General features: G+C 37.3%; 2 long non-coding RNA genes and 1 pseudogene across 3 annotated transcripts in view; 1 reads left to right on the forward strand and 2 right to left on the reverse strand.

Moving 5' to 3' along the window:
- Nucleotides 1–1,888, reverse strand: part of LOC144639037 (uncharacterized) — a 12,228-nt pseudogene extending 10,340 nt beyond the window's left edge. Inside the window, exons 1-3 of the transcript XR_013568054.1 lie at nt 1,852–1,888; nt 1,271–1,402; nt 481–774 (exon numbers count right to left, since the gene is read on the reverse strand). The product of XR_013568054.1 is annotated as an uncharacterized LOC144639037 (transcript). The remainder of the gene's footprint in view (nt 1–480; nt 775–1,270; nt 1,403–1,851) is intronic.
- LOC144639290 (uncharacterized) overlaps nt 1–14,119 on the reverse strand; it is a 128,262-nt gene that overhangs the window by 96,360 nt on the left and 17,783 nt on the right. The window lies entirely within an intron of this gene.
- On the forward strand, nt 8,001–10,821 carry LOC144639403 (uncharacterized). Its single transcript, XR_013568152.1, has 4 exons — nt 8,001–8,140; nt 8,251–8,312; nt 8,960–9,029; nt 10,461–10,821. It is a non-coding gene; the product is annotated as an uncharacterized LOC144639403 (long non-coding RNA).

Below are 14,119 nucleotides of genomic sequence, written 5' to 3' on the forward strand. Positions count from 1 at the left end.
CATCTCGTAAATTACATTCATCACTAAGACTGGCTTATACTAACTGCATGTTCTTATTGCATTGCACACCAGCATACATTTTCTTATATAAAAAATGCATTTTTGAAATAAACCGTTTGAACAGTTAAGCGGCCTTCACACGACAAACTAAAGTTGGCAAACTCAAGTTTTTGTGTGTGAACGACACAACAGCAGTTGGAAAAAAAGTTGGCAAACTGTTGGTGGAAATAGAGACAAGTTCTATTTTGTCGCCAACAGTTGGCCAACTTGTTTGCTGTTGTTGCGTCGTTCACACACACCAACTCGAGTTTGCCAACACGAGTTGGCCAATAGTTTGTCGTGTGAAGGCCGCTTTAAGTTACTTAATAAGCCGTGAATTATGTTTACTTGAGTGCGCAAGATAGAAAACGGCCGCAGAGGATGCAGGATAAAGTAGACCTTTAATGGGATTAATTTATCAGTTAAAACAAAACATCTTACTGTCATCCTCTGTAATAAAGTAATAGCAGTCTTCTTTCCGGGTGCTTCCCAAAGCGATCAACGGTTCCACTGTAGCACAGTACTTAGTGAAAGTGTTAAGACCTTCATAAAACAATGAGTTGATGCTTGTGTTCACCAGTCTTACTCGGCTGGCGCCTCTCTCGGACTGGATGCTGACTCTGTACCCAGTGAAATCAACCACTTCGGATTCAGTTCTATTGAGCTATTTCCATCCTATAATCGCTGTTGACGTTGTTACATTGTAGGCTTCCACGTGTAAGGACGGAGCTTCCTCTAAGATCAAGAAAATATTTTTAGCTATTTATCCCAGGGGCGGATCCAGGACTTTTCTTAGAAGGGGGTGCACCGCTAAGGAATGACGTAACTGACTTTTTTGCAGAATACTATTTGTATTAGAAAACTGCAGGTCATCTCAGGGAGGAGGCGAACCCCTTATACCCCCTCCAGATCCACCCTTTAATAACGGAGAGATTGAATGTCCGACTGACGGACTGGCTGATTGATTGATTTGATTGATCGGTTGGTTGGTTGGTTGATTGATTGATTGATTGATTGATTGATTGATTGATTGATTGATTGATTGGTTTATTGACTGATTGATTGATTGATCCATCCATCCATCCATTCATCCATCCATCCATCCATTGGTTGATTGGTTGGATGGATGGTTGCTAGACTGACTGATTGATTGATTGATTGATTCGTTCCTTCGTTCAAACATTCATTCATTCGTTGATATATTTATTAACTGATTGAATTGATTACTCACTGTAGCTGCCTTTATGCTTAACACATGAGCCAGACATATATTCCTCTCTTGTAGTGATACGTGTTTCCAGTCCCCCGCCACAAGTTACGCCACAACGTCTCAATAGAACACAGGTAGTCTGGACCGAGGAGCCTGGTAAAATTGAATGATTCGTAGCAAGTCAGGAATTAAATACTTAACAAAAATATTGGTTTCATACAAGACCCTATTTTTTGTGATGAGCTTTGGCTAATAACACGCTGAGGAAACGCAACCACAAATTCAATCCAACATAATTAATGAAGATTGAACTCGGTAACAACAAATTACAAATACAAGAACATAAAATAGCTTACAGTAACCGACATGAAAAATACAGGAAATGGCAAAGCATAATTATCGAGAGAACTTACAAAACAAATTTGACGAGCCAAAACCCCAATAGACGAACTTGTTTACCTGAAGCAACTAGTCACGGCTTATAAACAGAAACTGAAAACCAACTCACGGGATAAATTACAAGCGAACCGAATACATACAATATGCAAATAAATATAACATATACAAATCAAAGGTTACTAAACAAAGAAACCTATAATTACACGAAAACTTCACACTTAACACGAAACTATTTCCCATTTATGTGTGAATGTATTATCGCATTTTAACAATTATTCAACGCTACTAAGGCCCGGTTCAGACGCCGTTCTTTTCATGAGCCGAACTCAATTCGAATTTGGACCGACCCAAATTGACAAAAGTACGACTCTTGATTCAGACGCCGTACTTTTTGGCCGTTCCGAGGCCGTTCCTAATACAGTTTCAATAAAACCAGTCAAACTGCTGGCAAAATACATTATAATAATTTATGAATTAGGATCGGCACATGAAAAGTACGGCGTCTGAATCAAAGCCGTTCCAAAGGCGTTCCACAGGCGAAATTCTCGGCCAAGCCAGGCGGGAAGAACGGGTGAGCCGTTCCAAATTGAAATAGCTGTTCTAATTTGATTCAGACGCCGATCTTTTCATGTGCTTAATTCAAGGAATTAGGTTCGGCTCATGAAAAGATCGGCGTCTGAACCGGGCCTAAGCCACAACGTGAAAAAAGACCATTAAAAATGTCTTCGATGAAAAGTTTAGTAAGTGCTAAAAATCCTTGGATAAAACATTAAAAACTTTATTTATTATATAAACTAGAGTAAATAACCAGGATTTCTCGCTGAAAAACCTATCTCTACACTGTAAAAGATATGATATCTTTTATACGTGAAGCTTACATATATGTGAAGCTTTACGTTGTTTACAATTGTACTGTAACTGTAACAAATGCAAACTGTGAACGCTCTGACTGAAATAAATAGATTTTACGAAAACCTTACGATCTCGTCATACACTCAAACTACACTTTGATAAACTCAACAGTGAAATTTGAAAATGACGCAACTTTACTTATACACAAGAAATAAAACGCATTTCAACACAGGCAGCCCAAGCTAACGATAAGAGCCACAGTAATCTAAGACTCAATTTGGGCTCCTTGAGGGCAAAACTACAGAATACAGGGCCACTTATTTACATGTCATTGAATAAGAATAGCATGCATGTTCATCTTTATAGAACGAGGCATAACACAATAGATGCATCTATTGTGTTATGCCTCGTTCTATAAAGAGTGCCGACTCGGTGGACCGAAGTGGCCCTGCATTCTGTAGTTGCTATTTATAAGGATTTGTATGGGAATGAAACAATTTTCTTTTACGATATAGAAGTTCGAACGTTTTATGAATAAAATTGACTTACACTGTTGCTGTGTCGTGTTCTTCCTTGTTTGCCATTTGGATGAGTTATTGCTTTGTTATTAAATATTCCCAAGGCTGGAAACTATTTTCGACAGCATGTCACTCGAAGCGAAATATCTTCCGTGAAATTGGTCAAATCGCTACAGAATTTCAGGCACCATAATCTCCGGTAATTTCTCTTTCCTATCGTTGTCCATTTGGTTCCGAGTGCTCTAGTGAAGCGTAGAAAATTCTTCCAAAGTCCGATTTTTGCTTTTCTTGTTATGCGCGGCCCATCAAACCACACACAAAATGGCGTCAGAGCGACAAAATCGACCTCAGTGGTGGAGGACATGGCAATATTGTCACTAACTCTTAAATACGCTGTGGGACCCGGAGAGGTTGATTTTCTACAGGAAATAGAAAATCACCGGCACGTGATTTCTTTAAACGCCGGTTTTTATTTCCCGTAGAAAATCGACCTCTCCGACCTGACGCCATTTTGTGTGTGGTTTGATGGGCCGCGCGCGCATAACAAGAAAATAAAAAATCGAACTTTGGAGAAATTTTCTACGCTTCACTAGATCACTCGGAACCAAATGGACAACGATAGGAAAGAGAAATTACCGGAGATTATGGTGCTGGAAATTCTGTAGCGATTTGACCAATTTCACGGAAGATATTTCGCTTCGAGTGACATAGCATGCTGTCGAAAATAGTTTCCAGCCTTGGGAATATTTAATAAAGATTAAAGTACACGTGTTCAAAATTTCGCAAAGCAATAACTCGTCCAAATCGGCTCAAATTGGCTCGAGGAGCTGGCAAACAAGGAAGAACACGACACAGCAACAGTGTAAGTCAATTTTATTCATAAAACGTTCGAACTTCTATATCGTAAAAGATAAATTGTTTTATTCCCATACAAATCCTTATAAATTGAGTCTTAGATTACTGTGGCTCTTATCGTTAGCTTGGGCTGCCTGTGATTTCAACAGCAACAGAACGTTTTCTTTAAAGTTTCCTTTGTAACTGAAACTCTGACCGTAACGTTTCTTAAACTCTACAACTGAACTCATTTGAAAAAGTCGATAACTTTACTTTGCACGGAAGCTTTTAGGTTGCGACACAAGCAGGCAGACTGAAGATTCGACCTTTGCAAGTCACTGACGCTATTAAGCTACTCTTTGTAATAAATTAAAATCGTTTTAACGAATTCTTTCATTATTTTACCAGGGTGAAGTTAGTAAATGATTGTGACAATGAACATTGACAGTGCACAGATAAACAGTGTCCGTAAAGCGGGGTTGACAATGTATAAGAGTTTGTCACTCGGGACACGGAAAAGTGTCCGTTGTCCGTATTAACGGGTGTCCGTATTAAACGGGTTGATTTTTCAGAAAATGTACGAGGTTTTCGTCGGGACCGACGAAACTGTCCGTAATACCGGGGTGTCCGTATTAAGCGGGTGTCCGTAAAGCGGAATTCCACTGTATTATAACCATCTATGGGGCTGACATCGAAATAAAATACTCACAGGTGATTCAGAGCTCTTTAACACAGTGTTGTCATGTTAATAAGGAGTTTCTTGTGGAATGTATTTTAAAAGAAAATGCAAGAAGTTGTGTTTCACCAACTGGATACTTATCTTGTTGTAATGATGTCTACATAAGCTGTATAGTTCAACATAGCACTTCAGACACTTGTCACTTTGTGTTGTTTTTTCTCTAAAGAATATTTGCGATAAAATAGATTTTCATGTCGCGCGACAAACCTATTGATGTAAACGACCCTTCTACATGCTAGTGTAAACGTGGGTTGCCAAGGCAAATGTGGCCCCGGTAAAATTCACGAAGTGATTCTCGTTAAACAGAAAACATTAAAATATTGCTTTGCAATTCTAGCGCCATTCGTTGTTAAATTAAATTTTCGCGTGTATAAATGACATGTTTTGTCAACAACTTGTTGGTAACTAATTTTTTGGTTGTTTGTCTTTCACGATCAAACAAATTCATAAATTTATTTCACGAGCTACATTAATAGAAGAAAAAACAGTTTACTAAGTAAAACCAGAACTGCAAAACCATCAAAAATAGTTTGATAAATAGGTTTTAAAATTATCAATGTCATTCTTCAAAGCCGCCCTGCATTTGAAATAGCACAAGTCTACATTTAATATTGTCTTTTTTGTATTTTCCTTGTTTAATCACAGGCATCCCAAACTCGCGACTCGAGAAATCGATCGCTCACATAAATCATTTATTCGATCGATTTCTCGAATCGTGATTTTGGGACGCCTGTGCTCTCGGTGAAAATTATATTTATCATACAAATTATTAAGGTTTTACTTTGTATATTATAGGTAAAAAATGTATGAAAGGAGATTAACCTTAGAATGGGATCGAAAATTAAGTTACCCCTGTTACCTTTTCGCCATTCGTTAGCCATTTAATTTTGTTAGTTAATAGACTTATTGTACTCCATATATGTGGTAAAGAATAAGATTTACACATTGCGTTAAACGAAGAGCTAAAAATTTAAAACCAGTAAGCTTTCGGCCACACATGCACTTTTGCAAATATCTTCGTAATTTCCCATACTTCGACTTGTTGTGGACTTGCTGACCACCAGAAATGATCGAGGGTTGCAGGAAACGAGATTCCCTTGTAACGTGGTATTTGGGGTGCACAGTCTATACATTACTTGCAAAATATTTCAGACGATTTTCATTTCGGACAAAAGAGTATCCAGAAATAAAACCGTCCGAAATTTTTTAAGCGACCGAATTTTTAAGCGTCCAATTTTTTGCAGTACATTTTAACGGTTTTAGGTACACAGCCGGTGGGTAAACAAACCCGATGATCAACAATGGGTTTTTGAGATCGCAGAAAAAGTGGGCACTTCGAGTGAGGGCTTTCCACAAGTTGGTCGAAATTATTCAAAAAGTTGCTCGACATTTCTGAAAAAGGTGCTCGAAAGTTGCTCCAAAAAGTCCAAAAAGTTGCTTTTGATTAAAACAGTTGCTCGAATGTTGCCCCAAAAATTCAAAACGCTGCCATTTGTTATCAAGACAACTTCTCCAAATATATGCTAAGTTGTCTTTGAAGGTAAGATTTCTAAGTATTTTCATGTAATTTCACTGCAATTGAGGCTAAATAACATTTTTAGGCAAAACTGTTTTGAATCACAAGGATTTCTTTCACTGAGAAAAATCGCGAAGATATCGATAACTTCATGTTTGCTGACTAATTTTGTAATGTTTTAATGAGGAATAAGTTAAAGGTCGAAACGTCTTCGGAGGTTCCACGAAAATCTTCGGCAAATTTCCTTAACTGATCTTCGGAAACGTTGGTGTGGCCTTCGGACAACACTCGGACAATCTTCGGAGATCTTTGGTCTAGAAATTGCTCAAAACGCAGCAAGTTGCTCGAAAGGAAAAAGAGGTCGAAAAGTTGCCAAAAGATACTTGATAGTATTTGTAAAATATTGAGGATGTAGTATGTTCACAGATGTTAATTTTGTTGCAGTCAGTAATTCAGTGCCGGCATAAACTACGTTTCAGCAAAGAGTCTGAAATGTTTAGGGGTATCGGATGGACTTTGCGAGCATTTATGAGCATGCGAAAACATGCATGCGAATACCCGTCTGTTTAAAGTCGCTTACTTAGCTACACCAGTATAAACTGGAACAAAAATAATATTTGAAAATTTACTTGTTTGTTCGTTACAATTCCTAGTTTATACTTTGAAAAGCGAGCGGTAGAACATACACGGGAAACTCAACAGGTATATATGTATTTTATACCTGCCAACTTTTTCTGGGTCAAAGGCGTGAGATTTTTATCCTGAGAGTGCCAGGATTTCCGAAGACGATACGACAATGTTCGAAGTTTTCCGAAGACGTCCAAAGTATTCCGAAGACGTTCCGAACATATCCCGATCCCAGTGCGTGGACGTGTTTTGCTAAACACGACCTCGTTTCCAATGCTTTTTTTTTGTCAAAACTCTGAGATTTCGGGGAAAATATCGCCATTGACTCATTTTACATGGAGTTTTCGTTTCTCACATTGGTTTGAGTTTACATTTTTTGGGAAGTGTGTCGTTTGTGGTTGTAATAACTCACATTTTTCGGCCAGGCGTGAGGAATTGATTCGTAAGCGTGAGTTGGCGTGAGATCGAAGTTTTCAACTCGCAGGCGTGAGAGTTGGCAGGTATAGTATTCGCTTGTTCAAGCATTGGGAGATCAAGCAGACGTTCAAGGGTTCTCAAAACCTGACTTTAACTTTCCAAACTGGAACAAGACTGTTGAAAATAATAAAAAATACCGTATTCCCGTGTTGAAGCAAAAGTTGAGAGCTTCTACAAACTGTAATACTATAAGTAGAAAAGTATCTCTTTGGTGCCCATACACTTAAGCAGTACGGATTGTGTTTAACAAGTTTCTTATCCTTTGGGCGGTGACTAACTTTGTTTTATGACGATACGAAGTTTTGAAGTATTATTCACTAAGAAAAATCACTTCTTCTGCGTGTCCGTTGGCGGTTTCAAAGTGTCCGTTGTCCGTCTTAGAGAGGTGTCCGTCTTACAGAGAGATCTGTTACAGAAGAATGACTGAAAAACGGCAGGGACCATCACCAGGTGTCCGTCTTATGGAGGTGTACGTCCCCGGGGGGTACTCCCATAAATTTCAGATAGGGGTGTGCCGCGAAGGTTCTTAAACCCTGACCCTATTTAAGGATAAAGAAAGCGAAAATTGATACCCTTTTTAAGGCCCAAAACCGAAAAATGACCCTATTCAAGGGGAGGAGAAGCGTTCCGTGACGACCCAAATAACGGCTAACCGCGCACGGCAAGACACAAATCTTTATAAAATCGCCAAAAATGTCCAAAACTTTTTGCAAGTAGTGTAGTTTAAAACCTATTTTTCTTTTTTTCTCAACAGCAATTCGCTTTAAACAAGCGAAGAAGACACCGCCCCGGAGACGATGGACTCTGGGAACGAGATTATCTGGGTCGCGAAGTCGCGTGTGTGACACGCGTGTGAAACTTCCCAGCATTCTTTGCAGACAGTTCGGCCATGTTGGAAAGCTGCTGCATGAATCGCTATAAAATCTAAGGTTTGTAATTTCGCATGGTTCCTTGTCGTGTTAAATTCCTTTAATCGTTAAAGTGATATACTATTACTCACTTTGTATTTTTTAATATTCCCTGATATTTTTACAAACAGGTGGCGTGCCAGAGCTGTGTTGCAGTGTCCATGTGCTAGAACAGAGTGTTGACGGAGTGCAGGTAAGCTTTAATTAGGAAAATCAGTTGTAAATTTGATTTATTTAGGTAGTTGTGTGTGGTAATAAGGGTCTCTGCCCCTAGTTGATTGTTTTTCAGTGTAACTAAGAATTTTTCTCCTGTTTGAGAAGTGTTCACGTCAACGCCGCCAAATTTTTGTTGGGGGGGGGGGGGGGTGGGTGGGGGGTGGTGAGAGTAGTGGGGTAGGGTGGGGGAAGGATTTCCCTGTTAGGTTTTGTATAGGCAGGTTTGCTGAAATTTAAGTTATCAGTTAATGTTTTGGTGGTTTATTAGCTGTCAGTTAAAATTTCAGGCCATTTATTCAGCAATGAGTAAATTTGGTAGCTTGCAAAGCCCCCAGATGTGTTGCTAAATCCTTGATATATGGACCGTCTTCATGATGGTTTCAAAACGCTTTGGTATTTTCCAAATTTTGGAATAATAAAAAAAAATACTAGCTGCACAGCCGGCGGTTTTGTTGAGGTTAATGTGCACATAAGCAAACAGAGCTTTCATGCAAAACCACCAGCTATGCCGGCTAAGAAAATACCAGGGTAAAACTGAACCACAATAATCCTCTAAGGTGAGTGTAGAACAACTTAATAAATTAAATTAAATCTTTTTAAAATTGCTTTTTTTTTTAATTTCAGATTCCATTGTTGGAAATATATTTGCCCCTACCTATACACAACCAGGATCTCAGTGAGATCAGATTCTCAGGTATGGAAATCTTTTACCAATATTTATATTTATACTGCATGCATGTTTGTCCATATGAATCAATATACCGGTACCTTGAAGGCAAAAAAGTGGTTTAACAGTAACTGCCGGCCTGGTTTTTCATTTGTAAATCTTGGTTAGTTAGCATTACCATCACTATTTTCTTGACACCAAATTTTAAGGGGCTTTGTCACAGGGTTTATCAGAATTTTGAAAGGCCAAAAATTATATTTGTGTCCTAAGTAGGAAACCTAAAAATAATTGTCCATTTTTATTTTACCCTTAATATGCTGAAATTACTCCCAAAAAACACATTCTTTAACTGTTAAATTGATTTTTTGGCGCTACGGTTCTAAATTTCTCTAAACTTTGCTAGAAATGTACTTTCTGACACTGCACTTAAATTTTTGATGAAATAACATTTTACTTTGGCGCATACGCATAAGACAAAATTTGGACTTCCTGTTTTTTTTTTTTTTTGCTGAACCGTTCTGATTTTTTTTCCTTGCTCCATTCCTTTTCCTTTTTCTCTGCGTTCTTATAATTCTCTCTATCTTTTACTCTGTGCATCCCTTCTACTGGCCTGAAAAGTTTTGGTCTTAATCAATGAAATAGCCTGGAAAGGAGACCATATTGATCAAGTACGGGTATATTGGCCTGTTTTAGCACCAATTTTACACCAAAAACTGATCACGTTTTTTTTTATTAGCTCTGTCGGAGTGCAGTCAATATTCAAGATGGACAGTCCTCTGGAAAAATCTATCAAACCTTTATTAGTTGCACATCCCAAAAATCTGCTAATTAATTTGTAAATTGGTGGCATCATAAGTGGTTGAATGGCCATTCTTACAAATCCCAGAATAATCCGGGCTTTAAGCATAATAAGGGTTAATAAAATTGCTATATTAGAGAACTGAAACTGTCAATTAAGCTGATGGCTAGGATGGAAATGGATTGCAATTTGAAAAGTTCAGGCTTTGCTTTTCAAGTTGTTGACGCATGTCTTAAAAATACCGGTATCAATATTTATAGCCGTAGGTTGAATTCTATCCACAAATTAAGGTAATATCTTCCTTTAGATGTTCAACTATGTTTTTCATGAGTTTATATACCTACCACTAATTTCAGAACAGTTTAGGCCAAAACTCTGTAAAATCCCCGTGACAAAGCCCCCTTAACTTACTCTCATGAAAACTGTTGTAAGCTACATATGTAGCTTAAAATCATGTCTTCATTTTATACTTCAATTGATAGGTTTTTGGGTCTATAGTAAATGCTAGTATTGAACTCTATCTAGAACTGTAGTATACCTATTTCTCTTTGCTAGAATCCTGTTCTATCCAATTATTAAGTTACCGGCTGTACAGTTATACACACTAGGCACAAAATAATCATTTTTGTCTAAATTTTGTATTTCTTCTTTACAAACAGGCAGCAACAAACTACTTCAGAAGAAGGAGACAGAGACGATTATCATCCGTTAGCATAATTATTCTAGTTGATGATTGATTGCAATCCAGGAGCCAGGTAAACACTTGTGTTCTTATGCATTGATCAAATCAAAACTTAACCTAGCTAGCTGGTTCCTTCAAGGGCAAGCTAGGGTAGGGAACCATACCCTCAGGAAAAAATCAGGTTTTTTTTCTATTGAAGATCAGGGAAAATTCAGGGATATAATTAATCTAAAAAATTAGGAAAATGCCTGGAAAGGTAAATTTTCTTTTCTTTTTCTTCACAAAAATTAATAACTAACTTACTAAATTCTGAACTACAGTTGCTGTAACATCACTGACTGACAAATGACTACACATTCAACAGCTAGCAGACTGATCTAGATGAACTGGAACCCTATAACACGCCCACAACAAGTGCCATTGATTTGTTGCTTTTTTCAAACAATTTCTTCATGTCCTCAACAAAACTAAATTTACTTCAAACAGCTATATATTACTGACTGGACACAAATTTGACTAAACCTTCTGGACTGAAACTCTCAGTCGCTTTACACAACTCTTAAAAATCCATTCTGAAGGTGACTTTTACTTACTTCAATTGCCAAGAACAATTTTTCTCCAGGCTACCGTCACCAAGACAATCACACTGATTAAACTACTGATACTCCTGGGTTCAACCCCCCACCCCCACCCCCACCCTACACCCCACTTTTTTAATACATTTCCCAGTTTTGCCGAGGTTAAGAAAGTTTGGATTTGATCATTGCATTGCATGACGTAAACCAAGTTCTGCTTTTGATCATGCAAGACCACAGACATGCTAACTAATGTAAATAGTTTTTTTTTGAAATATAATTGTCAGCTTGCAATCAAATTTTTCAAACATTTTGAAAGTGGATACAACGTTCATGTTTGTTTGTATTTTGTTTTTATTACTGTATTTCCTCAGTTACCTTCGTATGGGGCCTTACTGTATTATAAAATTTTTTGTCAAACTGATACCAAGGGGAAACATTTTAGAAGAAGGTTTTACTGACATGACTGTATTAGGGGGAGGAGGTTCTCAATGCTAAAGGGCGGCCGGGTTCAGAGGTTTGTGTTCATCTGAGTACTACATGGTCAAGAAAAGAAAAAAAAATAGCCAAGGGGTGCTAAATGTAGTTTGCAGATGGACTTGTAAATGATTATGAATCCAAGCCAAAGCTATGTAATTACATGTGTGTGAATTGAACGTACCACTGATTGTCATTTACCATCAACAAAATTACACATCATTCTGATCAAAAGCAGGGAATTTCTAAAATGAAGAAATAGATTTTGGTATGCCAGTGGGAGGCTTATTCACACACAGATTAAAAATGTAGGTTTGTTAGAAAGGGTTCTGTGTTTAAATTTCAATACAAATGGGGGTATTTGCTGTCAATCCAATCACCCACTATTCAGATGAATCAAAGTTATGTGTTTATGTTGATTAAAACAATTCTATCCCACACTCCACCCAAGTCATTCTGCAACTTTCCCAAAAAATTAGGAAACTGGCGAATAGATAATTTGGGGGAGGGGGAAGGGTCACATTTTACTGTACATGCTTACAGTATACCTGAAAATAGAGGGATTGGGAGCTTAGGACCTAGAATTTTATGTGGTGGGTCATGTTTATGGGGGAGATGGAAAAGTCAAAGAAATTGAAAAAATTCCCATGCAACACTGCATTCAAAAATGCACAAAGAAGCGGGAGCCATAAAGGAAGGGGAAGGAAGTAAGGAGATGGAGAGTTCAGACCCCCAGCACCCCCCCCCCCCCCCCACCCCATGAAAGGAATCTCTCTGTGACTTTATTCACCATCAACAGAATTATTTCCATTCAAATCGAAATTTAGATGGGGTTAGGGATTAGGGATACCTTAGTAGATTGCAAGTTTACTGTCAATATAATCCATCCCCGGCCTCCACCCCCTGGACTAACACTGCAATTTATACAAACAATTTAAATTTGCCGGATACATTGTATTTATTCATTCCTGAGTCCCTGTTTCTTGAATCTCCTGCCATTCAGACTGAAAGTCCTAATTAAAAGGAGTTTTTGCGATCTTGGATAAATTATTCATGTCAGGTACAAACATATGGGCTGGGTGTTGTTGGGGCAAAGTGGGGGGGCTTGACTGAGGAAATACAGTGAACTGGTTTAGAACAGTACATTTAAATGTTTTAAAACCGATAGACAACAACAACAATACACTTTGCTTTGTGTTCTTTTGAATTAAAATGGAGACTATACAGTTCAGCTCAGATTACAAAAAACTATATATATAAACTGAATGTTTGAAAAAGTCAAGAATATAACGTGGCAAATTTATAATTGAGCAAACTGCTGTAAATTTACTAGGTCTCTGGCTATTTTGGCTATTTTGACTGCTTATCAAAGTATTTTTTTAGATTAATCAGATTTTTGATTGTTTGGTTCACTAGTCTCAACAACCAAAATACAATTGATGGTTTTATCTTTACTCACTAAATATTACAGTTTTAACAATTCTGTGGTTTGCTGAAAAAAAATTAATCCTGAATGTTTTTTTTTTTTTTTGCTTCGTTTAACAGAATTTTTCCTTTTCGTTTCGAAAATTTACGTTACTCAAAGGTCCTATCCACTTTCAAAATTGATTTTTTTTTTCATTTCTTTTCAATAGAGTTTTAACTTGACATCTGCTTGGCTATGCATGTCTGTGGCTCTTGTAGTTATTATACAGTGGCCCATGTGTACAAATATCACTTCTAAATTCCTTAACACTTATACCTTCAGCTTGAGTTGCAAAAAAGATTAGTTTTGAAATTTTGCCAAAAATTGCCAATTTGGGAAATAATTATTTTTAAGCAAACTAGTACTGCTTGGGAAGTTTGTTAAAAAAGACATTAAATTTTTCATTCTTTGTATTGAGTTTCCACTTGTCAGTACTGTGCACAATGTGCCGGAAAATGTTACAGTCAATTGAATTATTGATGAATGAAGGCAATTACCAGTGATTCACATTTTGCTATTGAAAAAGGGATTATTATTTTTTTTATTTTAACTAAATTCTCATTGCCTTGAAACATGGAGTTATTAAAAAGAATAATAGATGAATTTATGCAGGAATTAGAATTGGTTATTTCTCTGTGCTACAAGTATTCAGTAGTTCAATAGCGGGAGGTTCGTTTTTCTAGTTGCAAAATGTCAAATCACCAATTATATTTCAAATTCTCATTACTTTGACAGTAGGCCATTTTACAGTTGTCTGCTCAGTGACCTGGCCTTTGAATGGAAGTGAGGCTGAAGTTGACCTTGTTTTGATACAGACCTCACTGCTTTTGTTGTTTAAATCATGATGTTCTGATGCTAACTAGTTTGCATTTACATGATAAAGCAGATAGATTTGTATCAATGCAAGGTCACCTCCAACCTCACTTCTATCAAAGGCCAGGTCACTTGGCAGGTAACTGTAAAATGGACTATTTGAATTTTAAAAACGGAAAAATACAGGAAAAAATATTCCAATATGCTATTCATCAAGGAAATTCGAAGCTACAAAAATATCAAATATCTAAAAGCTGCATCAAAGAGTCAGTCTTGAATTATGAAAATGAACTAATGATAAATGCC

The sequence above is a fragment of the Oculina patagonica genome, chromosome 14 (assembly GCF_052425735.1).
Source record: "Oculina patagonica isolate OP01 chromosome 14, crgOcupat, whole genome shotgun sequence".
NCBI lineage: Eukaryota > Metazoa > Cnidaria > Anthozoa > Scleractinia > Oculinidae > Oculina > Oculina patagonica.